Source organism: Lontra canadensis, unplaced genomic scaffold (assembly GCF_010015895.1).
Source record: "Lontra canadensis isolate GAN:19392208 unplaced genomic scaffold, GSC_riverotter_1.0 scaffold115, whole genome shotgun sequence".
In the NCBI taxonomy this organism is placed as follows: domain Eukaryota; kingdom Metazoa; phylum Chordata; class Mammalia; order Carnivora; family Mustelidae; genus Lontra; species Lontra canadensis.
The window spans coordinates 4,085,662-4,110,463 of NW_022631109.1; positions in this window are offsets into that span (position 1 = coordinate 4,085,662).

Below are 24,802 nucleotides of genomic sequence, written 5' to 3' on the forward strand. Positions count from 1 at the left end.
TGAGCTCCTTGGGGAGAGAGGGGGGTTGCTGAGACTTGGAACGGTACCCCCAACCCAACTCTGTTCTAGTCCCTCATCCTCCTCCCCTGTCTTATCTTCCGTCTTTAGCAGTAGGTTGTGTTTTTCCTGTTTAAGTGGTGGGTGCCCCAAGCCTTCTTGGGAGGGTGGTTCCACACCCTTCACGTTCGAGATCCTAGCTGGACGGCTCCCCTCTGGGCACTGCTCCCCTGCCGGTACCCTTTGCCCCTGAGAGCCTCTTCTGTTCACCTTCAGCACTGGCCCCAGCTGAAGACCTACCTGAAGTGTCTCTTTGGGTCACCCTGGCCAGTCTCTGGGGATTGCCGTGGGATCTGTCACATATCTGATCACTCTAGTTCTTGTTTAGCCTCCGGGAGGGGCCAGCACCCAGTTGGGGCTTCCGAAATGTTTGTTGGGTTAAAATCAATAAAGGGGCAGCAAAGAAGATTGACGCCTATCTTGACTATGTCCTGGTGGGCTTTATTTGTTCATCACAAAAAAAAGTTCCTTATACTCCCACCACCCGGAAATAAATATGTGATTTTGGACATTATGCATATTTCTTTTCTTTTACAAGACAGGTTTATGCTCTAAATACTACTTTTAATCTGCTTTTGACTTACCTGGGTTTGTGTTTTACACCCGTATGTATGGCTCTACTTCATAATTTTTATAAAATTCTCTTGAATAGATGCCGAACACTTAATTAAGCCAATTTTCCTCCCTTTGGTATAAAAATGATGTCCTATTTGTCCCAGTTTCTTAATATCACCCGTAACTAGCAGTGAGTTCTAAGGGTTGGATACAGAAAGATGTTTAGAAGAGGCAGTGACCCCGAGAGGGCCTGGGGGAGGGAGAGGAGTTTGGAATGCTCTATTGTCAGAGCGAGCAGGCTGGGGCAGGGGAGCTGGGGCCCTCTGGTTCTGAGCATGTCCGCCATACACAGAGGAAGAGGGCAGATGAGGGATCGGGGTGCTGCTCCAGGGTCCCTGGGGAACTTGCAGGACTCAGCGGCTCCTTGTGGCTTGAAGGCGTTCCAAGGCAGCACACAGCTCCAAGGAGGCAGCTGGGCTCGGAGGTCAAATGGTGGAAGAGGAGGAACCAGAGGGGGAGAGATGAGCCGAGGGAGCAAGAGAGCATGAGAACCAGCAAGGCAGGCAGGAATAAGGCCGCTTGGGGAGACGGGGAGACTCGGAGACCTCCAGAGAGACGGGAAAGTGCAGAGAGCTACACACTCAAGACTCAGGAGCCCCGGAAGGTGTCAAGAGATGGAGAAGAATTGGGGTGACCGTTGGAGAGAGAGAAGAAAGGCGGGTGGGTGGGGGGAGGGGCCCCCAGAGAGTAGGAGGGAGGGAAGGCGGCTGCAAACGGGCTCTGGAGAACGGGCACTGGGGGAGAGGGAAGCCAGAGACAGCGCCTCTCAGGAGCTGTAGAGCCGGCGTGTGCCTGGGGTGGGTGGAAGCCTTCCCAGCCGTCTGCCGTCTGCCGCCAGGATTTACAGGCTGGTCCAAGGAGCCGCCTCCTTCCTTCCCTTCCCCACCTGGGCCTCAGCCCACAGTCCTAGCCTGGGTGATGAGTTTTCAAACAAGCTGGAGCCCAGGGGAGGTAACAAGTGGCCGTCCCAGGCCTGGCCGGCAGTCTCTTGTAAATATTTCCCTTTGGCCCTCGGGGAGACATTTATCAGGGTGCTTCTCGGATTGGTTTGCAAGCCAGCTCGGCCTCTGAGGCCACTCGCTGCGGGGCGGAGAGGGAAAGCCTATCTGCTGTCCCAGGGAATTGGGGTCTGCTGTGGCCTTGGGATTCTTTCCTCAGGGAGCACGTGTGGAGTATCCCTAGACCCACTGAGCTCTGGCAGAATGGGGAGGGGATAAAGAAAGGCTACCGTTTAGTGGGTACCTCCTGCTGGAACTCGACTTTCGTCCTGATAACATTTCTCCGGCATTTCACACATGAGGAAACTAACAAGGATCAGAGAGGTTCCGTTTCTCTCCCAATGCCACACAACTTGTCGGTGGTGAGCAGGGGGCAACCCAGTGCAGTTTTTTTTTTTTTTTTAATTTCAAAATTTCTAAATCCTGTGCTCTGTCTAGAGTATGAACCCCAGATCTAACCATAACTTCCCATGGCAGCCATGAGAAATGGCCTTGCAGACTTCTTGGGACAGGCACAATATTGATCAGAGCAGCCCTAGCTCTGACATCCATCCCATCCCCTCCCCCCACGAGCTGCTTCCCACCAATGACCATGTGCACAGCTGGGGACACTAGGGCAGAACCGTTCTAGGAGACACCGATTTGTTTCTTGGTCGGCTTTGGTTTGAGGATTTCCCAGTGGGTCTGTTGAAGCTTTCTTAGATTGCCACAGTCATCTCTCCCTGTCCCCTTCTCTCGGGGTCGCTCTTGCATGGAGGCCTGACCTGCTGACTCCCTCAGAACTTCACTGGCTCCTTCTAGTTCATTTCCCACGTGCATGTCTCCTAATGACATCCTTGCACATGTAACCCTCTCTGGGCCTCTGCTTCTTGGAGACTCTAGGCTAGCACACCCTTCTGTCCCCCAGCAGCTTCCTGGGGTTGCCATGCATCTCTCCCAGGCACCCACCGGTACAGGCTGGGCATCATTTTAGACGGTACTATAGAGTACATTCTGGGTATCGCAAAGTTGGCCAAGTAAACGTGTGTCATTCTGGTCTGCTGGCCCAGCATTCTGGATGGGCAATAAGCGCGTGCCTGGGGTGAGAGGGCCAGGGCCTCCCACAGAGACCAGCGTCCTCTCGGCTTATGCTCAAGGCCATGTGAGTCATGAGGACAACCTGCCCATTCAACTCCCAGGCACAGGGAAGAGCCTGCCAATTGCCCACCAACACTGATTTCCTGCTTCATCCAGGGCACACAGCCAGCCTCTAGGTCCCTCCTGCTTGTAGGTCTCTCAATGTGATTACATTCTTGCCAGTGGCGTATACTAGCAAGGGAACTGGGTTCCTCCCAGGTCTTAGCCTTAAATCAAACCCTCCTACCACCCCACCCGCCCCATGCCCTCTTTCCCCTTCCCACAAGTGGGAACATGCATGCGTCTGCGACCCAGCAGTGATTAAACTGCTGAGGCCAATGGCCTAGAGGATGACAGGGCAACAGGACGGAAGGCCCCCAGGCTCCTGGATGACCTTGTGGAACCCAACAGCCTGCCAATCTGGAATGGTCACCATAGACTATTACATGTGAAACACGTTTCCATCTTCATTGAGCCACTAAATCATTATAGACTCTCATTCTTACAGCCACCTTCCCTGACCCTAAATAAACAGAGAACAATACTGGAATACTGGCAGTTTATTACAGCTGTTTTAGCAAAACCCCTACAAGATGAGGCATTGACTTAGTGGTTTTGCTGCAGGTGGGAAGGGTACAGGCATTGCAGGCTGGGAAGTTGGATAGTCTTGTTATACCTTGGAAAAACAGCAATAAAACCATTTTTATGACGCTTGGGAAGGCTGGTCATATACTGGCTGAGCTCACAGCTTTAGGAGAAGTGGTTAGAAAGAGCTGGAATATTAGTGTATACTGGTTGCTGTTCTTTATGACTTTCAATAGATTATTAAAGAAAGACACGAGAGATGGAAAGGAATAGAGAGTATCTAGAAACATGGTGCCCAAGAGGTGAAAGCCCTTTGTTATCCACATAGAAGGAAATCAGTTGTTGAGGCTCAGCCTTTCTGGAAGACCACCCAGGAGGCCCCGTACAGGATCCAGCCCGAGAGCGAGGTTAGGTTAAGGGTATTGTCTTCCCACTCAGACTTATTGTTTTAGAATTCCCCAGAGTAGCCCGAATCAAAGTTAGCTGGGCCAGAGCAGGAAACAAAGTAATAAAACAGGCTTCAAACTCTGCTGAGAAAACATCTTTGGGTGTGGTTATTGGCACCTGGAACTAACTAGAAGCACCTAGACCAGAAGCCTTTTGAAGGCATTGCCAAGAAAAGTAGGAATTGACCGGTGATTACAATTGTTTGAGCCCCAAGGAGGTCAGAACTTTTAACACCTACTTCAGAAGTGGTCGCAGAGGATGATGGGGAAAGGAGAATTTTCCAGAACTGGGTTGACCAGATTAGCCTCATATGCCAGAGCGAGTCCTCACCGGTTGCTACTACAATTCGTCATGTACCAGTAACTTCTTTTTTAAAATTTTAATTCCAGTATAGTTCACATACGGTTATCTTGGCTTTATTCGTGCAATATAGTGATTTAGCAATCTAAAAAAATTTAACCCCTCTCCTACTTTACCCATCCCCATACCCCTTCCCTCTGGTAACCATTGTTTTGTTCTCTATAGTTCAGAGTCTGTTTGTTTGTTTTTTTCCCTCTTTCTTTTTCCCCCTTTGCTCATTTGTTTTGCTTCTTAAATTCCACATATGAGTGAAATCAAATCGTATTTGTCTTTCTCTGACTGCTGACTTAGCATGATATTCTCTAGCTCCTTTCATGTCATTACAAATGGCAAGATTTCTTTTTGCTGGCTGAGTAATATTCCATTGTATGTATCTATCACTTTATCCATTCATCAGTTGATGGACACAGGGGCTGCTTCCGTATCTTGGCTCCTGTAAATAATGCTGTTATAAACTGGGGTGTGTGTATCCCTTTGAATTAGTGTTTTTGTGTTTTTTGAGTAAATACCCAGTAGCACAATTACTGGATCATAGGGCAGCTCTATTTTTAACTTTTTGAGGAACCTCTATACTGTCTTCCACAGTGGCTGCACCAGTTTGCATTCCCCCCCAACAGTGCATGAGGTTTTTTTTTCCTCGTCAACACTTGTTTCTTGTGTTTTTTTGTTTGTTTGTTTTGTTTTTGTTTTTGTTTTTATTTTAGCCATTCTGACAGGTGTGAGGTGGTATCTCATTGTGATTTTGACTTCATCTCCCTGATGATGAGTGACGTTGAACACCTTTGCATGTATACACTTGTGACTTTTCCGTGTTTCTCTTCTTCCCTTTTCCACATGAGAATCTGTGGTTTCCCCATTCCTGTCCACCAACGTATTTGGGTGTGCAGGGAGGGGGCCATTGGGGGGTGGGGTGGGATGGTGTGGATGGAGGAGCCATCTTGAAGTTTACACGTTCCTGGGCCAGGAAGAGCTATATGTGGCTCTAGAGAGGCCTTCCTTTTTCCCGATAAACTGTCTCCAGTAGCCAGTTGGACAGACCAGAGTTGAGACTGCTCATGATCCACTGAAATCCATTTTCTCCATCTTTCTCTGTACGTGACTAGACCAAATCTGTCAGACCCCCTTTGCCGTGAGCATGGCCACGTGCCAGAGTTTCCCGGAATAAGCAAGCAAGCAGGGCAAGACCTGCTGGGCTGAGGCTTTGAGACCGTGGGCATGTCCCTCTTGTTCTTCCCAGAAGAATGTAGGCCTCCCTGCAGTCTGCCTTTGACCCAGCATGAAAGCAAGGCCTGGGGACCTCATGACACTGAGCTGCCTGTGGAGGTGGGATGGGGACTCAAGACGGGCCACTGGCTGAAATGAGCTCCTGTCCTCCCCCAAACCATTGCATTCCCACTGGATCTCTCCACATCAGCTGGGCCTTCTCCTCCATCTGCAGCAGGGCCAGAGGCTGTTCCCCACCAATCTGACCCAGAACAGATTTTCCCACACCAGAAAAATGTCCCATTCTCCTGACTGGGATGGGGACATCAATTTCCCACCCCAAATGGGCTCCCACAGTGGGGGTGGGGTAGGACAACAGGGGCTCAGGACCGGGACAGGAAGCAAACAAACTGTGATCCCTAATAAATCACCCATGGAATTGTTTTTCTAAAGAAACCACAAAAGCCCATAAGTGTTTAGGCCCCAGAACAGCCCTAAAGGAAGACATATTTGCTGACAGCCACTGCAGATGAGGACAGAAGACAAGGGAGGATCTTCCGGAGGACTGAACATCCCCGCCCTGGTCAGGGGTCCTTACAGTTCCTGCCCAGGGCTGGGGAGCATTGCCCATGCTCATCTTCTGTAATTGGTACCTATCACAGTCTTGTTCTCTTGGCTTCACCACTGCCCATTGGTCAGGCGGGTGGGACAAATGAATTGTCTTGTAGCCTACAGGTCCTCAGACCACGAGGAACCACATCTGAACCTGGTAGAGGGGTCTGTGCCTCACTCAGAGATCTGGAATACAGTAACTTTGGTGTCTCTTGGGGAGGAGGGTTGAGTGTGTCCGACTCAAGGGGGAATGAGCACACTCAGGTGTTTAGTGGCTACTGATCAGTAGTGGTCCCCTAAGATCTGTCTTTTATCCCAGGCACGAGACTCAGCCACTCTCAGCCCACCCCACGCCTTGGATTTAGTTTTACCCAGTGACAAATGGCAAGTTTTCTCTAATCAAATGTGAGGGTGAGTTGTATCTGCCACTTGTGAACCCAGGTCTGCGATTGTGGGCTTGCTAGCTCTGTGATCTCACCTCCCTCCTGCTAGGATCAAAGTGGGCATATAGTGGTCATTTGGCTTCCACCAAGCAAAGGATGGCATGGTCTTAGGGGATGACAGCGCCCCAACCTTGAAAGGAACTTAGGCCTCTGACCCACTGAATGAACAGAACCATCTAATGTCCTGGATTGTTACAGGAGAGAAAAATAAAGTTCTTTCTTCTCGCTGGCATGGTGCTGCAACCCTCTCATGTTATAGCCGGCCTGCCTTAGTGACCATACTACTTGGGCAATGAGAGATGAGCTCCAGTCTCCTGCTCACATGCTCTGAGTGTCCTTGCACTGCTGTGGTTAATCTGGTAAATTCTGGGCCATCTGCTGCACAGGCGTTCACGGTTGTATCAGCATTTGAGTGGCAGCTGATACACGATCCTTTCCATTGTGCTTAATTCTCTTTGGACCAAACTGCACTTTGTTTGATACTTAAATCATGACTTCTGCTAATCATTATTTTTTTTTTCTTTGCCTGGTATGGCTTTGTTTGTCGTTTAGTTTCAACCTCTTAGGTGTGTCTCTTGCGTACAGTGGAGAGTTGGATTTTATCTTGAGATTTAATCTGAAAAAAAAATGTGTATTTTAAAAAGTTAGTTAAATACAGACCTATAACAAGTAAAGAGGTTGAATGACTAATCAAAAACCTTTCCACAAAGTCTCGGGCCAGATGGCTTCACTGGTGAATCCTACCAAACATTTAAAGAGTTAAAACCAATACTTCTCAAAATCTTCCAAAAATCAGAAGACAAAGGAACACTTCCCAGCTCATTTGATGAGGCCAGTATTCCTTTGCTACCAAAGCCAGACAAGGAAATGTTCTTAGTCTGGGTGGCAAAGTCAGTTAAGCATCTGACCCTTGGTTTTGGCTCAGGTCATGATCTCATAGTTGTGAGACTGAGCCCCATGGGCTCCCTGCTCAGCTTGGAGTCTGCTTAAGATTCTCTCTCTCCCTCTCCATCTGCCCCTCCCACTGGTGGTCTCTCTCTCTCTCTCTCTCTCCCCCTCTAAAATAAATAAATCCTTGAAAAAAAAAAAAAAGAAAAGAAGCTAGGAGAAAACTACATGCCAATATCCCTTATGAATATAGATGCAAAAATCCTCAACAAAATGCTAGCAGACAGAACCCATCAGCATATTAAAAAGGATTGTACACCAGGACCAAATGAGATTTTTCTCAGGAATGCAAGGATGGTTCAACAAACCCATCATCTTTCCATCATAAAAACATTTAGCAACTAGGAAGAAAAGGCAACTTCCTCAACACGATATGAGACACTTATGAAAAACCCACAGCTAACATCATACCCAACAGTAAAGGACCAAAAGCTTTCTCAGAGATCAGGAACAAGGTAAGTGTGCCCATTCCTGTCACTGCCATTCAACATCGCACTGGAGGTCCTAGCCAGAGCTATGAAAATTCTTATTGAGGAAGGCTTCTTTGTATTTTTCCTAGTGTTTGCCTTCATAATTATAATACTGTAGAGCAACCTTAGTTCCCTGTATATCAGGCAGTATCTATTAATCTCCTAGAATGAGCAATGAAAAATTGGCTCATTCCCCCCATCCCTTCCCTCAATGCAATGCAAAATGATCTCTATACATGTTTAACTTTGTATTATTAACATACCATATTAAATATGCTTCTACTATTTGATTTCTCAGTTCTTGATGGTGTTCTTTAACTCCTAGCTATCACAGACAGGGCCATGAGGAAATGTTCTCTATTCTCATCTTCTTTCTACTTTCTCCTCTCACTTCTCATTAGATACGTCATTCCTATATTATGGCAGCCTGTATACATTTACACAAGCAGATGCCCAGGCTTCCTTTTATCTTCGATCTACTTTTAAACATATATTTCATGCTTGCTCCAGGTCTTCCTTTTGCCGTGGCTTCCCTGGTCACCTCCTGGTGGTCTCAGTTTGTTCTCAGGTAGTTCCCTCAAGAAGGTCCACGCACATGATACTCCCCGAGTTCCCGCATGTCTAAGAATGTTTGTTTGTAGCTTTTATGCTTGAGGAACAACTTGATGGCACATAAAATCCTTACATACCCTATGAGGGTTGTGCCACTGTTTGGCATTGAATAATGCTGGGGCCGGCTCGATTTTGTCCCTGTACGAGTGATCAGATTTGCTTTTTGGTTTTTGTTTATTTGTTTGTTTGCTTGGCCTGGCTGCTCACAGGCTATCTTCTGTATCTCTGAAGTCTGGTAATTTTATCAGGAGAGTTTTGGAAAGGACTGTTCTAGGCCTGTGTTCTCTGGCACACATGGTGTTCTTCATAGATTCACATATTTTATTTCAAGCATGTTTCCCTCAATGCTATTCTCAAGTATTCGTTGTATCTCATCGTTTTGTGTTTCACGTCTAGAGATTCCAATTATGTATTTGTTGGCTCTCTTGTCTTTTTGAAATACCTATCATTTTCTCTCTAATTAAAAAAAAACACTTTTTTTTCATTTTGTCTTATTTGGTCACTTTCCTGTGTCTGTCCTCCATTTTTATTGTGTTGTGCCTGAGTCCTCCACCCAAGCGCATCCTCGTTTCTGAAATTATTTTGTTTTTTCTTATCCCTCCGTTCTTCCAGTTCTCCCTTCATCTCCTCCCGTTGCCTTGCTGTCTCTTCCCAGAGTTGTTCCATTTCCACTTTGGGGGCTTCCTTCCCAGAGACACTTGTTTTAGTAAGATTTGTTCCTTCGTAGAACAATGTTTAGTCAGATTTTTTCATCTATTCTGTGGGAAAATTTTTTTCCCTGGTCATTGTTCTTTATGTGGCAGGCAATGCCGATTTTCCAACCCCACTTTTTTTTTTAGCGTCTTTGTATTGATTCTGTGCTAAGTCAATTAGAAAAAAATTATGTGCCATGAAATGAGTTGGATTTTCATGCCCCGGATATTTGTAGAAGGTTCTTTCAGGGAGTATAGCTTTGCTGGCTCTTTCTGAGTTTTGCTGCCAGTGGGTCATTGTACTATTTTCTCTGGACCTTAGTTGCTTCACCCCACCTCCCACCACCTACAAAAAGCCTTCCCATCCCTACTCTGGCTTCTCAGATCTGTGGCCTGTGTTCATTATTATTATCATCCAAGTTCATCAGTTCAGGTTGGTGGTTCTCAACCGGGAACAGTCTACCCCTTAAGGGATATTTAGCAACGTCTGGAGACATTTTTGGTTGCCACAGTCCAGACTGGGGAATGATGCTCCCGGCATCTGGCGGGTAGAACCTGGGGACGTTGCTGAACATTCTACGGTGTGTCAGCCCATACAACAAAGAATTACGTGCCTGAGGTTGAAAAACTCATCTCTGCAGTGGGCCCTTTGTTAAAGGTGAAGTATTTTGGCCCAAGTTCTTTGAAGTTGGCCACTCCTGGGCTGGCATGCTCTTCGCCTCTCCACCTTCATGGCTTTTGTGTGAAATATTTGTTTTCACCAGTCTTTATGTATTTTTGAATCTGTGGTTTATGTAATGGAGTCCGTGTTATTTTTTTCCATTTATCTTTTCACTTTCTGAACGTCCAGGAAAGAAGAGGGAATTTGCTTCTTCCTGCTTCGACACTCGGACCCAAATCTCTGCGGGATTACTTCAGTCTACAATTTTGGCTTAGATGTTTTTGTCGAACCAGGGAATGTGAATTCAGGTTTCAAAACCACTGGCCGCGCACTTGAGTTTATGAATTCTCAGGGAAAATGCTCGGCTCCTCAACTCAGTGCTAAGATCTCTTTGTAGGTTTTAGTGGGAATGATGAGTGGGGCAGGCGGTGGTGGTGGTGGAGGGTTGTGCTTCTAGTTTCTCCCTAATCTGATGGAGGTCAGCTTTGTGCAGGGCTAGTATCTTCCGTTAGTTTCCCACTTTGGCTTGACCCTTGTTTCTCATCTTTATTGGCCCATCAGAACCAAAGCCAAGGTCACATGATCTGACAAATGCCCTCAAGGTGAAAGGCAGCCCTTCTGCCCTGCCCACCTCTCTGGGCTCCTGATTTCACCTGGATTTTGACTTCAGAATGTTTTATATTTTCTTGCCAGATCCTTGATTAATTTTTTAAAATTCTTATTTTAACCAGCTTTTTTGTTGTTGTGGCTTTCAGCATAAAAATTAGTGAGCATCTCTGGTCCACCGTCCTGCCCCCCCACACAAGTTCTGTCCTTACCCCTCTGAGCCTCTACTTCCTCCTTTCTAAAAGGGGAGTCATAGCAGAGGTTGTCTCCAAACTTCCTATGAGGATTAGTGAGGTAATAAACGTAAACCAACCAGAACGGTGCTTGGCAGATGGGGGGGGGTGCCTTGTGAACATTAGTCGTTCCCTTTCTCTTTTTTCTGGTCCCTTCTTCCCCTTTCCCTGCAGTGGGAGAGAGGCCCCCTGGACAGCAGATCCCTGGTCCCCAGCAAGCCCTGCTGGCTACGGGTCCTGTGGGGACCCCATGTCCTGCCCACGCCTCAGCTTCTGGTGCCAGCATCTCAGCCCTACGGAGCTTTCACTGTTTCCTCTCACTGTTTCCTCCCACACTGGCCAAGGGCCAGGAATAATGTTTCTCGCTGTCAGCACCCTTCCCCAGCCTGCCGGAAACGGCTCGGTCTGCAGAGAGGTGCAGCCACCTGGGCGGGTTTGCCCGGTCTGCAGCCCTGGGGTCACAGCTCCCTCTCCTCCCCTCTGCCCTGCACGGCTCCCCCAAAGAGGCATGGGGGCAGGGGTGAGGTGTCCTTGATTTTTTGACAGCTTTTAATTTCTAATAATCTCATATTTAGGGAAAGAAGGTGCAAAAATAGTAGAAAGAACTTTTTTGTATGTCCTTAACCCAGACTCCCCAAGCATTCACATTTTATGTCATTTGCTCTATCATTTTATCTATTGGTTTATTGGTCTATATATCTCTCTATATATACACATACATTATTATGATTATTATTTCTTTTTTTCTGGACCATGTGAGAGATGCAAATATGAAGTTCCCTTATCTTTTAGTACCTCTGAGTGTGTGTTCCTAAAAACAAGGACAACATTATCTTTCCTACCTACAGTGCTGTTCTCAAATTCAGGAAATTAATATAAATGTAATATTATGATGTAATCTACAGACATTCATATTTTTCCAGGTGTCCCAGTAATGTCCTTTATAGCAAAAAAGAAAAGCCCTGTTTTTCTTGTCCCGGATCCAAATCACACTTTCCACTCGGTTGTCAAGTTTCTTATCTGGAATTGCCCCCCAGTCTGCCCTTGTCTTTCGTGATCTGAACATCTTGGAAGACTATAAACCAGTTCTTTTGTAGAAAGTCCCTAAATCTGCATTTGTCTGCAATTTCTTCATGATTAAATTCACGGTCATGCATATTTGACATGAATACCACAGCCCATCAGATCAGGAGGCACATCAGATCAGGAGTCTGTTTGTCCCTCATTGGTGATGTTCACTTTCATCACTCGGTTAGGGTGGTGTCTGCCAGGATTTTCTACTATAGAGTCAGGATTTTAAAATAACTGAGCATAAGGAGGAAAAAAAGAGAGAGAGAGGCAAACGAAGAAACAGGCTCTTAACTACAGAGAACAAACTGATGGTTACCAGAGTGGAGGTGAGGGCAGGGAGAGGGAGGGCGGGGAGGGGTGATACAGGTGATGGGTGTTAAGAAGTGCACTTGTCGTAGTGAGCACTGGGTGCTGTGTGGAAGTGTTGAACTTAAACTAAAGCTCTAAAAAAAAAAAGAGTTGTGGTTAACTTAGAAAAAAAAAAAGATAGGATTTTCCTCTTGGAGTTAAGAAGTATTTTGAGAGCAGGTAAATATCCTATTCCTCATCAAACTTCACTCTGTGGTTTTAGCATCCGCTAACAATTCCTTTTTTTTTTCTTTTTTTAAAGATGTACTTACTTATTTAGAAGAGAGAGAGAGAGCACAGTGGGAAGGAACAGAGGGAGAGAGAGAGAAACTCAAGCAGATTCCACTCTGAGCGCAGAGCCTGATGCGAGGCTCCATCTCCATCACGACCTTAGCGGAAATCACGAGTCAGCCACTTGACTGACTGCGCCACACAGGTGTCCCCATGATAATTCTTGCTTGAATCAGTTTCTACTATGATGTTTGTCAATGGGCAATTTTTCAACAACTCCGCCATTTCCTCTGCATTCATTAACTGGCATTCTAACATGACAAAGAATCTTCCCCCACACCTCTATCCGTGCGTTCACTTACTTATATCAGAATGGACTCATGCATTTCTGTTTTATTCAACGCCTTATCATTTTTACTATCATTGTTTATGTGGAGGCTCCAATCGTCCCAGGCTTGGTCAGTGGGGGCCCAGGAGCATTTTAACTGTTCTTCCAGCATGGAAGGACAGGGCCTGTGTTTCTTCTGCTCATTGCCAGTCCTAGCTCCTAGCACAGCACCTAACGTATTTTTTTCTCTCATTTTTCTTTTTTTAAATTCAAGTACAATTAACATACAGTGTTATCTTCGTTTTAGGTGTACAATACAGTGATTCCGCACTTGTGTAGATCACTCCGTGCTCCTTGTGATAAGTGAACTCTCAGTCCCGTCAGCTGTTTCACCCGTCTTCCTCCCCATAACCATCTATCTGTTCTCTAAACCGAGCATATTTTTTAATGAATGACAGAACTCTTATCTATAAAGTATCAGTAATAGTAGTGACTGTCATAGGGTTTTTGCAAGAAGTGACTCGAGCTATGACATACCAAGTGCTTAGAGCCCTATTAATATGGATAGCTCGTATGTGTTCCCCACTTCCTACGTATCAGGTACTGTTTGACAAACTTCGACACGTATTAATTCATTATACCGGTCTTGTGAGGAAAGTGGTACCGTTTCCGGGTTCCAGGCTGAGAGAGATGCCACATCCTGCCCAAGGTCACACAGCAGGGTGCATGGCTCAGAGTGGAACACCGAGTATGTTTGCTGCACAGCCTGTGTTCTGACCACGGTGCCGTATTGCCCGCTTACACCTGTCATGACAGCGAGATGATACTCTGACGAGTACACAACGGGTTAGGGGATGAAACGACGTCCAGAGGGCACAGCGTGAGGGCTGTCACACCCATGGCAGGGTGCAAGGTGTGAAGGTCCAGACCCCAAGGAGTCCTTCCCACCCGGGTCCCTGGTCGTCTTCTTGTTGAACCGAGCTGCCCTCCTCCAGCTTCACCCTTCTGGGCTCCCTTCCACCTGCGTCCACCAGTCCTGCTGCTGCCGCCTTCCCTCATCCAGGTAGTGGTTTGGGGGGAGCAGCTCTGGGTCATAGCCCTCTCCGCGCTCCTTGACGGTGAGCTCCCTGCCTACGGACCCGTGGCTTTGACCGCTGACCTCTGCTTCTTAGCGCCAACCCCTGTCACAGCTTCAGTCATTTATTTGATTAGTCAGTTCATGTCTGCCTACCCCGATGAACTCTAAGCTCTCTGAAAACAGACATCATGTCTTCTTTGGTTGTCATTATACCTCCCCAGCCAACCTGCCAGATAATAAGCGCCCCATAAATACGTGTGGAAGGTGTGAATGACTGAAATTCTTCACCCTCTCATGTACTCTCTCCCTGACGTCCCCCAAGTCCTACAGGAGATCGTCCTCTGCTATAAAGAAGGAAGGTACCCTTGACGGCTCTGAGAAGGAAAGGGCCTGTTTCCCAAAGCCCACACCAGGCAAGGAGCAGAGCTGGCACCCAGGCCCACTGCAACTTTGTGACTTATGTCCCCCAGTGCCCTTGACCTCAGTGTCCAGATTCCCAGCCCCATGGAAGTCACTCTGGGCTTCTGGAAACTCATGCAGAGGGACTCTGGGTAATAATTAGTTCTCAGGAAAATGGAGTTATTTATATTCCTAATACTTGGTTTTGAAATTTATGTAATGAGGTGTTTCTGGTGAGTCATGTGGACACCCGGAGTGGCCTTACAACCTGTCTAAAATTGACAGCTATGCTTGGCTGTGCAGACCTGCCGGTGGCCAGAAGAGACCTTCTGGGAAGATGGTTTTATGCCCCCATGAGGTCCACACCCACCCGTAGGTATCAGAACTAAACCCAGCAGATTAGGAGACATTCCTAAGGCACAGGTGATTCACTGTCTCTGCAGGCACAAGAGAGAAGTTTCTGTATGTGGTTTACCAACAGGACCAAGTAAAGGGTGAATATTGATTCCAAGAAAAAGTTCACTTAAAACCCAAGCCTTGAGCCAGGAGCAGGAGAAGAACACCCACGAGTGGAACTTCTCTGTAGCAGAATCACAGCGAGCTGGTTCATGCAGACTCTTGGGCTGTACCCCAGGAATGCTGAATCATGATCTCTGAGAAGAATTTTTTTCTTTCATAAGTATCTATCCACCCAAAGGGATGCTGGTTTACACCGGTCGTTGACACCCAGTGTCCTCGAGAAAAGACTATATGATGTGACCCAGCATGAGAACTCTCCAGTACCAAATATATGGGTGGGGACGAAGACTTTGCAAGGTAACCTGACACTATTTATCCCAGACAGCTAAGTAGCTATTGTGTAATAACGCTCTGCACACTACGTGATTCCAAGTGGTAGCTGTAATGTGTGACTGTTTCATTTTATGCATCCTACTTGCATCTGTGTTATGGAGTCGTGGTGTGTGTGTGTGTGTGTGTGTGTGTGTGTGTGTGTTTTAATGTAGATGCCCTGTTCTTTGATTGGTTTTGATATCTATGGGGAAAAGAAACCTCAGTACATGTAATAATAGTTTGCAAGGTCATAATGCTTAATCAGATACCATCCCCATGTTCATCATCTAAAGAATTGCTTTGGTCTGCCTTCAGCCTCTGTGGTGGGCGAGGGCAGGACAATTTGAATGCAGTTGATAAGACAAGGGAGTTCCTAGATCCCGAAAGAAAAGAGAAATGTCTAATGAAGGAGAAAAGGTGGAGGAGCGCTGCAGCGGCTGCAGGAAGGGTTGAGAGAGTAGCTTTGGAATCCTCCATGGAAGAAGGGCGTGGGGACCGTTTGCTGGCCATAGTTCCCTCGGGTTAGGCAATGTCGCGGCATTCTGTTTGCCTTCATTTATTAGATGCAAGCTCCCAACCCAGAACTTTCTATCTCAGTTTTCCTCCAGTGGCCATGTGGGGTCCAGCATGGGTGAGGAGGTGCTCCCATACCTGCCCCAGCCCAAGGGTGGTGCCTCCGGAACTTTCGCACAATACAGGCCTCACTGGCTCTGGGCAGGAGAAAGCAAATGAATAAATACACCGGGGTCACTGAGAACCACAATTTTTGGTGTGCGAGGGATGAGTGAGAGTAAGTAAATGCTCTGGACTCCTAAATTTGAATTGCAAGTATCAGTATCAAGTCATAATGTTTTTCTTCTTGCGATATATTTTATTTTAAAAATAAGAACACATTTTCTAGTTCTGTCCATGGAAAATTCCGGAAACAAGGACTGACCCAGTAGTGAAAATTACCCCAGGTGCCCAGATTATGGTCTTTAAATACCACTGGCCACCAAAAAACTACTGTGGATCTTTGGGAAAATATACAGGGTAAGCCTAGAATATTTCTGTCTCACCAAAAAGCAAAGAATCAAAGGCTACGAGAGTCCATTCAAAGGACTCAGGAGCCAACTTGAACAAGCTCTCGCTGCCTACTGATGGGACAATTGGAGCATCAATAAGGATAATAAGTACAGTGGATTTGAAACACACCAAATATGTTTAGTTGCATAATTTCTATAGTGATAAAGATCTCCTTAATCATCTTTGGGAGATACCAAAGATGTTTGGGAGAACAACTCATTTTGGAAGTGGCAATGATAGGGCAAGAATCACTTATTCTGCCTTTTCTATGTCAACTGTACTTCACAATCCCCGAAGGACCGATGAGGGAGTTCCTGTCCGCCTAAGGACTCCAGCCGATGGATGGAGAAGGATGGAGAAGGATGACTAGAATTAGTCTTTGCTGTCACATCTCACACCTGATGCAGTTGTGGATCTAGGCAGTGATCCTCCTTCCTATTTACATTCCCCAGAGGGAAACAGCCAGACACTACGTGCTTCGTGGTGGTAGAACACAACCTCACCTAGGAAGTAGTCTTGCCAAGTAATTGAGCCTGAATTTGATGACGTCTCCAGATCCAATCATGAATGCACGGGAAAAACGCGGAACAGAGGGGGTGTTAGATGACAGTGAAGGGGTGTAGTTCGCAGAATCCAGACTGTCTCTGCGATAACAACAGCAACAGAAAATGAAAGACAAAGAGGAGATGGAGGAGAGCATAGACAAAGGTGAAGAAGCGGAGGTGGCAAGTTAACCATTAATAATCCAAATAACTCATTTATTCCCAGCTTACACACATGAACAGTAGGAACAGAAACTAGTGGGGCGATTAGGGAAATGTGAACATCAAGATCCGTGATGATATAAAGGATTGATTGCTGGTACTTTCTCCCCCGGCTGGCATTTTTTTTTTCAGTCTTATTGTAATATAATTGACATATAATGTATTGGTTTAAGGTATACAACATAATGATTTGCTATATGTACGTACTGTAGATGATTACCTCCTTAAGTTTAGTTCACATCCGTCACTGTTATTTTTTTTTTTTTGGTGACGGTATGGTTTTTTTTAAGGGAGTCCCCCTTCTTAAGATACACATATTTATAGGCAAACCAGTATGATATTTACCACTAACGAATTCAGGGTAAATAGACGTGGGTGGGAAGCCAAGGAAACAGGATTGGACGTGAGTTAGGAGTTGCTGAAACTTATTATTATTATTATGTTATTATAGTGTTATGTATTATGTTATAATATAAATATTATATCATAACACAATTGTTATATATTAATATTAATATTATTATATATAATAATAATTATTATTATTTTGTCAGTGGGGTTCATTGCAGCAGTTTCTTTTCTTTTACTCATGTTAGTTTACGCCTAAAGTTTTCACACTAAAGAGTTTAAAAAAGAATAAAATCAAAATAAAAATTTTTCAGAACCACTGCGGTTGAGTTCCAGGCAGAAGGGAGATTGTGCTGCAAGGTTAGAAATGCAGGAGTGAAGGGTCCACAGAAGGTTGCACCGTTTAGAAGGAGGATAGGTATGCAGTTGCACCGGGCTCTGGCAAGTTGGGGACACATGTTGTAATTTCTAGAATAAGAGCGTAAGGAATGGGAGGGTTGCATATTGTCTGGGGCTAACTGTGGGGAAGGAAAATGGAATGAAAGCAATTGCTCAATCCATCCAAAGGCAAACAAGAAGAAAAATGAAAAAGAAACACAGCAGGTGGGCTAAATAGAAAGAGCAAAATAAGGCGATAGATTTTAAACCCAAAAACATCCAAATAAATAAGCCCAAATAACCCCAATCAATTTGATTACTTGTAATGATAGACTAATGACTTCAGTTTGAAAATAAGGATATCGGGCGATTGAAACATTGAACTCTACGCCGTTTCCAGGAGATGAATCGAAAGCATAAAGACACATTTAAAACAAAAGACTTAAAGAAAGAATCCCATGTAAAAACTAAACAATTAAAAAAGTAATAAGTATAGTTAGATGAATATTAGACAAAGTAGGTTTTCAAACAAAACAAAAAATAGAGACCAATAGCGATAAAGATGGTTGTTAAAGCAGGCTCAGCATCTTGATTACAGTTAAGAGTCTGTGCAGGGCTCATCTCTGGGGTGGGGGAGAGCAAGGAGCTGCAGGATGGACCAGTCTGGCGGATTTAACAGTTGCCAATGATGGTCAGTTTCTTAGCTGGACAGTGATCTTAGGGTGTTTGCTTTATCATTGTTGTGCACAGGAGATAACGTACCTTTGCTTTATGTCCTCTTCTGGATTGTACTTCACAAAAGAGCTTGTTTTGGTTTCGTAGATGAATGAATGGTGAGGGCATTTCTGTTCCAGGCAGCCTGACATCAAAGCATAAGCCTTTAGTCACATTTAATTCTGTGCTTTCTAATTACCTAATAGTAAGTAAAGCTCTTTATACCTGTTAACTTATTTAACCCTCATAATGACCCTATGAGGTAGATTCTATTTTTTTTTTAATCCCCATTTGAAGATGTGCAAACAGGGCATCAACATGTGAAGTTCAGAGTCAGAGCACTAGAGGACAGAGCTGGGAAGTGAAATGTGTAATCTAGTTTCTGAGCCTCTGTGCCGGGCCGTGTGCGCTAAAAGCACCTCATGGTCATCACAGCACTCTGGAAACAAAAGAAAGAGGTTTTGTGGATATACTGATAAGACTTTTATATCTGCAAATAAATCTCTGCTATCAGATTGGGGGAGAATTCTGGTTGAAGACCAATTCATTTACAAGAATAAAGATAATTTTGGAGAAAATTGGAAAAATTATCCTATATGTTACTGGTATTTACTAAGGCAGTAATACTTAGGGCACCTGGGTGGCTCAGTTGGTTAAGTGTCTGCCTCTTGGTTTCAGCTCAGGTCGTGATCTCATGGGCTGTGGGATGGAACCCCACAGCAGGCTCCTCTCCTTCTGCCCCTCCCCACACTTGCACACGTGCATGCACTTGCTCTCTCTCTCGATCTCTCTCAAATAAATAAATAAATCTTTTAAAAAATAATTATTAAACACTGTGTTTTAGGGGGAGGGGTAGACAAAGACAGTGGAATGGAACTGAGAACCTATAAACAGACCCACATAAGTATGGGAATATAGACTCCGTAGAAAGACATTGCAGGGACACCTGGGTGGCTCAGTTGGTTGGGCATCTGACTTTGGCTTGGGTCATGATATCCAGGTCATGGGATTGGGCCCCCCATCAGGCCTCCTGCTCAGTAGGGAGTCTCTTTCTCCTTCCCCACTCCCCCCCTTCTCCCCATTGCTCGTTCTCTCTCTCTCAAATAGATAAATGAAAATTAAAAAATAAAGACACTGCAGATCAGTGAGGCAAGTATGGACAATTTAATATATTCTGTTGGGGAAAATAGCTATCCATATGGAAAAACATAAAGCTAAGTTACTAACTCACACCACATGCAGTTATAAATTTCACACAGATTTAAGACTTTTTTTTAGCAGAACACATAGAAGGAATGTCTCTACATCTTTATGACTTTACTGAAATTTTTAAAAACCCAATCCTGCATATACAAAAGATACATCATATATCAAGTTAAAAGATGCACCGCATATGTCCTAGGCTTCCTGTGTTTCATCTGGCAGCTTTACCGAAAAGATGCTCGACCTCCCTAGAAATCAAAACATACAAATTACAACAGTGAAATTTCACATCCAGCAATTTAGCAGTAATGATCTAATCTAATAGAATTTGCAGGTGGGTGTGTAATAATATTTGCAGGTGGGTCTGCCCTTAGAGAGACTTTTGTCATACCTACTAAGTCTGAAAATATTCATTGCACTGTGACCTAAGGATTCTACTTCTAGGTATCTATGGAGAAACTTTCTCATCGGTGCATAAAGAAACACAGACAAGGATGTTAATGGCATGCCTAGAAGCAACAAAATGAAAGAAAACAAAACAAGTTGAAGACAACCCTATTATCCCTCAGTGAATCAGACCTTTGTGATCATGTAACATAACTGTATCCTCATAATCATAGAACAAAAAGCTAATCGGTTGTTAAAAATGAATGAACTAGATTTGTGTGTTTCTACATGGAGAAACTATAAATACATTATATTGAGTATTTAAGGCAAATTACAAATAGAAGCTTTTTTAAAAAAACTTTATTTATTTTAGAGCGAGAGTGCACGCATGAGCAGGAGGGGCTAAGGGAGAGAGGGAGAGAAAATCTTAAGCAGATTTCGCGCTGAGCGCAGAGCCCGACACGGGACTCCATCTCATGACCTGAGCTGAAACCAAGGACACTTAACTGACTCTGCCCCACAGGAGCCCCTACAAAGGCATGCTTACAGCAAACTCAGATACTCAGAATCACAGAAAACGCTATGTGTTAGTGCAGATGTACACTGGAAGCAAACGGCGAACTTACGTGTGAGAATGCGTCATGGCGGTTACCTCAGGTGAAGGTGGGTGATGTGAAAGTGGAAAGTGTAGGTGAGTTTCTCGCTGTATTTTTGCTGCTGTCTTCCTAGGATAAAATGTTAAATCTGTTTCATCTGGGTGATGGGATATAGGGGTGCCAGCTTTCACACTTTCCGTATCTTTGAAATTATTCAAAATTAAGAGTAAGAAGTAATTTTTTTATTAAAGGAGGGAAGTGACCCATTTGGCCCCATAATGCCCAGATGTGCTTCCAGCTCACAGGGGATTTTTGGTGTCATCTCTGGCTCAGGTTGCTGATCTCGTGGCTCTCCTTGGGTCACCTCCAAAGGGAAGGGTGTTCCAGTGAGTCATTGTCAAGCTGGTGCCGCTGTCAAGGAGGGCAGGTGTGTGTCTGGTGGGAGGGCTGGATGGGTGGCAAGGACGACAGCGAGATGTCTTTTGCTTGTGTCAGTCCCGCCGGAGCTAAAGCTGAGGGGTGGTATTGAGAAATCCCTTATTCGTACCTAACTTGTCGCAGCAGGCTTTGATGGAGGCCAGGGGCTGTCAACTCCGAAGGTTGCTCTGACCTGTCCTAACCTAAGACGGGTGTCAGTGCAGTAAGCCGAGCTGGATCCCATGCCTTCTGTCAGCTTCCTCCTCCCTCTTGGCATTACCCTGCCGGTCGAGGGCCTCTGAGGCCAAGCCTTACCTGGGCCACAGACTGATGCTGCACTGGACTTTCTCTGCCTGCCAAGAGAAACAAGGAGCGCTGAGAGGAGGCACAAAAGTGGTATTGGAGGGGAAGGGAACCAAAGCTGGGATAAAATGTAAAGCAGCCATCGACTTAGCCCCTCAAGGAGGCTTCTAGATACATGCGTCTTTAGCAGCAGGCCTGTGGGTGCCAGTTCTGAAAAAGCTTACCTGTTCACCCAGCGCCTCCATTGAATAGGGAAGATCAGCACTTAACCTGAAGACGTAAGTTCTAGTTAATTCAGGGCAGCTTTCGAGATCCAAACCTTTAGTCGTTCCTAAGTTGCCTCCTGAGTTCAGAGCAGACACCTAGCCTGGCGTTCAAGACTCCTAACCTGCCTTTTCCGCCTTCTCTTCCCTACTTCCGACCTAGCTCTGGGCTCTCACCAGGCCGGACCACCGGCTCCCCAGAGGCCAGGTGGGGAGGCGAGCCTTCTGCCTCTGGAACGCCAATGCCAAATCCACTGTCCGTTCACAGGGGGGTCTTGGGAAAGCCAGTTTGAGTCTCTGAGTCTGTGTCCTCATCTGTGAAATGGGAGCAAAACAGACCTGAAATGTCTCGATGAGGAATCCAGAGAATAACACCAGGGACATGAAAATCGCCCAGAGCCTGGTGTGTACTTGAACATGAGTTCCCCTTCTCCACATCGTTGAACCCTCTCTTGACTTCTCTCAAAATCCGTACTTACTGACCATTCTTCCCTTTTCCCTGTTGGCGTTTTTCTCACTGGAAACTTTCCTTTCTTCTGTCATCAGTTATGTGGCTGTGAGTGCTAGACGTCTCTATTGGCCTTAAAAATAATTTGTATTGTGGTAAAATGTACATAACATGAAAGTTACCCCTCTGACTGTCTTAAGCATACCACCGATGGCATTACGTACCTTCACACCATGCAGTCACCACAACCAGCCATCTCGAGAATGTTTTCATCTTCCAAAATGGGGACTCTGTACCTACTGAGCACTGACCCCCTCCTCTCCCCTGGGGCCCTGGCAGCCACCATCCTACTTGCGCAAGTTTCGGGAGTTACTGGCCTAGGAACCTGATGTATGAGGATTCTCATAGTATCGGTCCTCTTGTGACGGGCTTGTTGCACTTCCCATGATGCCATCAGGATCTGTCTGCACTGGGCAGCCGTCAGAGCACCCTCCTTCTCCCACTGTAGACGTACACCACATTTTGTGGATCCCTTCGTCTGTTGGTGGACACTGGGGTTGCACCTGTGGGTCTCTGAGTGTCTCGGGGAGCAGGGTCAGGTCTCCTAGCAGAGCCTGGCACACACGAGGTCACAGCAGTCTTTCTGAGTTGGAGAGGCGTTCTCTGGCAACGTGAGCACAGAAGCTGAGAGAGGCCCCCACCATGTTGAGAAGGAAGCCAGGGGAATCCAAGGCCAGTGGTGGGAGCAGCTTTCCGGCTGGTCCCTCTGCCTCCACCCTTAGCCCTCCCAGCTATAGCTGATGCAAAGGTGACCCCATCAGTCCATTCTCAGGACCTTTGACGGCTCCGTAGAACCCTCTGGAGAAAGTGCGAGCTCCTGATGACGCTCACACAGTCCTTCGTGCCAGCGCCATCCTATCTCCGCCGTCGTCTCTTAGCGGCCCTCTTGCCAGCTGGCTTCGGCCACTTCTAAGCGGGGAAACAGCATACGCAGACACCCGCCACCCTGTCTGCCTAGAACACTCTTCTCGGGGCTGACTCCTCTTCGTCCTTCAGAGTCCACGCCTGCCATCCTAATCCTTGCCTCTCTGCTTGAGGGTTCACTGCTACGAAGCATGTTTCCAGTTGCAAGTCATGGGAGACTCAAACCCTGGCGGCTAATTAGGAAGGCTTGCTATTGTCCCATTGCAAGAAGTTCAGGATTGCTGGCGTCTAGGTTCCAAAAAACCTCCGTCTTTCCCCTGCACCATCCCCAGGCAATCGGCTCATCCTTTTGGCCTCGCTCCCCTCCTGATGCCAAGGTCCTTGCCGCAGCTCCAGGCAGGATCAAGCCTTGTGTATGTGTCTTCTTAGGCACAAAGAAAGTCTCCTCGGAAGCCCCCTGTCCGATGGTCCCGAATGTGTCATTGGCCAGAATTATGTCACAGGTGCCACCCCCAGCTAGTCACGTGGCCCAGGGAGTGGGATGATGCTGAATACTCAGGTGGCTCAGGGACCAGCCCTCTGCGGGGTGGGGAGGGACCCAGCACAGAGTCGCAGGAAGGGTGAACAAAATCACTTTCTTTTGGAAAGAAAAGGAGCGAAGGAAAAGGAGTGAAGGGATGACTGTCTCGTAGTCTCCTCTGTACCCCAGAGTATAGCCAGTGCTTGGTACATAGTAAGTATTTATTTAATAATTATTTCTTCCATGATGTCATGGGCCCAAAGAGAGGGTGTGGCATGCTTTACCCTGCTGTAAGCATCCACGAATGTGTCACTGCTGGAAGTGGGCTCCGTCCTGTGTTAACAATCGTCCTTTGGGTGTTTCATGGCATGGATGTCCCTCAGGACCATCCACTCCCTACCCTGTTGTACCGCGCTCACCAACGGACTTCAGGATGAAGGCAGAAACACAAACCACCAATGCATCTTATTAAAACTGAGGCATATTAAGGCATGCCAAGGGAAATAAGCTGCCACTTCTTATCTAACAAGTTGGCAGAGATGAAACAGCTCGATGGCACACAGCGTTGGCAAGGGTTTGGGAAAACAGGCCCTTCCATTCACTATTCATTAGCGTTGACATTGGTACAAACTTTGGGGAAGGCCAATCGATGACAGCCCTTACATGGGGTAGACAAGTCAGTCTTTGATCCCAGCAGTTCTCCTTGTAAGAACTTGGCCTCCAGGAAGCCACACGAGGCTGAGCAGAGCTGTATGTACAGGGAAGCCCAGAGTGCGTTATTCATACTATCAAAAAACTGTGATCATTTGCGACATCTATGAAGGGCGACTGGCAACCTAAATTATAGGGCAGCCGATACCAAGAAATGTGATGCTACTAAAAAAAATAAGTAGATACACTTCTTCTTCGCCCGAAGTCTGAGAAGCAGTAGAGTCTAGAGTTAACAGTATAGCTTTGTCTGCTTCACAATCTGTTAACAAGACAGATCTCATGTCAGGTACACACACACACACACACACACACACACACACACAATGAAGGAAACTCTGAGAGGTGCTGGGTATGCCTATCATCTTGATCATTCCACGAGTGTTTGCAGATCTCCAGGCTCATCAAATTGTACCCATCAAATATGTCTGGTGCTTTGTAGATCGCTTTTACCTTAATAAAACTGTTCCCAAAACAGCCAAGTCGATCTACAAGTATTGAAGGATGCCCTTGGTCTGTTGCTAAATGAAAAGAACAAGTTGAAAAATAACATTCACGTCATGGTACAATTTCTATATTTGTCCTATAGGTGTATGCTATATATTTGCCTGGTATAAGTCATTCTCAAAGATTTAACAAAGACCTACATGTCTAGTCATTTGCGACGAATTGGATGGAACTAGAGGGTATTATGCTTAGTGAAATAAGTCAATCGGAGAAAGACAACTATCATATGATCTCCCTGATACAAGGAAGTGGAGATGCAATGTTGGGGGTTTGGAGGGTAGGAAAAGAATAAATGAAACAAGATGGGATTGGG